This window comes from Rutidosis leptorrhynchoides, chromosome 3, assembly GCF_046630445.1.
Source record: "Rutidosis leptorrhynchoides isolate AG116_Rl617_1_P2 chromosome 3, CSIRO_AGI_Rlap_v1, whole genome shotgun sequence".
NCBI lineage: Eukaryota > Viridiplantae > Streptophyta > Magnoliopsida > Asterales > Asteraceae > Rutidosis > Rutidosis leptorrhynchoides.
The window spans coordinates 281,302,667-281,305,805 of record NC_092335.1 but is presented as its reverse complement, the minus strand read 5'-3'; positions in this window follow the sequence as shown (position 1 = coordinate 281,305,805).

Below are 3,139 nucleotides of genomic sequence, written 5' to 3'. Positions count from 1 at the left end.
CTGAATGGAAGGGACTACTCCTAAGTCGTAGATGAATTTCTTCATCCATGCAGCTTCCTGTGCTGCCAATGAGGCGGCAATGTATTCCGACTCTGTAGTGGATAATGCAACAACATCCTGTTTTGAACTCTTCCAAGAGACCGCACCTCCATTTAACGTGAAGACATAACCGGATTGTGATCGAGAATCATCTCGATCAGTTTGGAAACTCGCATCCACGTAACCTTTTACAGCGAGTTCCTCCTCACCAGACCCATATATTAGAAACATATCCTTAGTCCTCCTAAGGTATTTCAATATACTTTTAACAGCAATCCAATGACTGTTTCCTGGGTTATTCTGGTATCTACTTATCAAGCTTAGAGCGCATGACACATCCGGTCTAGTGCATATCATTGCATACATGATTGACCCAATAGCAGACGCATATGGGACATTCTTCATTCTTTCCTGTTCATCTTTCGTGGTGGGGCACTGAGATGAACTAAGGAGCGTTCCTCTTTGAATAGGTACCAAACCTTTCTTAGAGTTCTCCATCTTGAACCTTTTCAAGACCTTTTCAATGTATGCACTTTGATTCAAACCTATCAGTTTCTTGGATCTATCCCTGTAGATCCCAATCCCCAAAATGTATTGTGATTCTCCAAGATCCTTAATGGAGAAGCATTTACTTAGCCAAGTTTTAACACCTTGCATTGCCGGAATATCGTTTCCAAATAACAATATATCATCCACATATAGTACAAGGAACATGATAGTGCTCCCACTAGCTTTCTTGTATACACAAGCTTCATCCCCATTTTTAATGAAGCCAAATTTCTTGGCCTCCTCATTAAATCGATGATTCCACATTCTAGATGCTTGTTTCAATCCGTAGATTGACTTCTTTAACTTGCATACCTTTTTAGGATATTTCGGATCAACAAAACCTTCAGGCTGAACCATATAGACATCTTCCTCAAGATGTCCATTTAGGAAAGCGGTCTTGACATCCATTTGCCATATTTCATAATCATAATGAGCAGCAATGGCAAGTAATATCCTAATAGACTTTAGCATTGCCACAGGCGCAAAAGTTTCATCATAGTCAACCCCTTGAGTTTGAGTGAAACCTTTTGCTACAAGTCTAGCTTTATATGTATCCAAGTTTCCATGTATGTCGGTTTTCATTTTGAAAAGCCATTTGCAATCAACTAGCCTTGAGCCAGCAGGTTGTGTAACAAGTTCCCAAACTTGGTTGTCATACATGGATTGCATCTCAGCGTTCATGGCTTCCTGCCATTTATCTTTATCAATCCTTGATAAAGCATCTTGGTAGTTTATTGGTTCATCCAAATCAACCACATAGCAACCATCCATGAGAAACCCATATCTCTCAGGAGGATTACTAATCCTACTAGATCTGCGAACGTCTTGTGTATTTTGATCATCCATTTGATCACTCTCAACATTTTCATGTTGAGTGCTAGTGTCAACCAATTGTGTATCATCTACTTGATCTTGATCCTCTTCAAGATCTATCTTAATTTCACTATTTCCTTCCATTAGGAACTTAGTTTCAAGGAATTCAGCCTTTCGAGCAACAAATACATTCTGCTCGGATGGATCATAGAAATAATATCCCATATCATCCTTGGGATATCCTATGAAGATACACTTCGTGGATCGAGCATTCAACTTATTAGGGACGTAACGCTTAGGGTAAGCTTCACATCCCCGTACCTTTAAGTATGATAGAGATGGAGGTTTTCCATACCACATCTCATGAGGAGTTCGTTCCACTTTCTTGGCTGGAGCCATATTTAAAATACGAGTCGCGGAGCATAGACAATAACCCCAAAATGATAGAGGCAACGAGCTTCTAGCCATCATAGATCGAACCATATCCATTAGGGTTCGGTTCCTCCTTTCAGAAACTCCATTAAGTTGGGGTGTTCCAGGAGGAGTGATTTGCGAGATAATCCCACAACTTTTAAGATGATCTTGGAAATCATCGCTTAGGTATTCACATCCTCTATCGGTACGAAGTACCTTGATTGTCTTATTGAGTTGATTTTGTACTTCATTTTGATATTCCTTGAATGCTTCAAAAGTTTCCTCCTTGTGTCTTAATAAGTAGACATATCCGAAACGACTAAAGTCATCAATGAAAGTAACGAAGTATCTTTCACCATTCCTAGTTATAGGCTTAAATGGTCCACATACATCAGAGTGTATTAATCCCAATAAGTCCTTAGCCCTTTCATACGTCCCTTTGAAAGGTGCTTTAGTCATCTTGCCTTGTAAACAAGATTCACATACATCAAACGAGTCTAGTTCATTTGATTTCAAAAGGCCATTTTTTTGAAGTGTATGCATTCGTTTCTTGTTTATGTGACCAAGGCGACAATGCCATAAGTAGGAATCACTCAAATCCCTTTTGAGTTTCTTGGTGTTTGCATGGTATATTGAGCTATTGTATGATGTGTCATCATGAACCAATTCATAAATACCATTAGAAGGCGAAGCCTTAAAATAGAACACATTAGCTAAAGAAACATGGATATCATCATTAATAAAATTAAGATTAAAACCATATTTTTTCAAACGGGATACAGAAATAATGTTTCGAGATAAATCGGGTGCATACAAAACATTTTTCAAAATAAGCTCCAAACCACTTGGAAGATTTAAAACAAAGTCTCCACGAGCTTTCACTTGCACCCTTGCTCCATTCACCATGAAGAGACTTGTTGTTCCCGCATCTTGATTACTTCTTTTGAACCCCTGCAAAGAATTGCAAATATGAGTTCCACATCCTGTGTCTAATACCCATGTATTAGAAGAAGTAATACTAAGCTCAATGTATACCATATATACATTACCTGAGGTTTGCCCTGCATCCCTCTTTTCCTTCAACTCCTTTAGGTAGACCGGGCAGTTGCGTTTCCGGTGACCCATCTCATCGCAACCAAAGCACGGATCTTCTTTGGGGTTAGGTTTACCAGCAACCTTTTGCTTCTTGTTGTTGTTGGTTGGGGTAACCATCTTCCCTTTTCCCTTGCCTTTTCCTTGGTAGGAGGGTCCCTTCCTCTTAGCCGCCTTTGGCTTAGAAGTGTTATTGTTTTTGGACCCGCCTTCATTGATCGTAAACACGGGT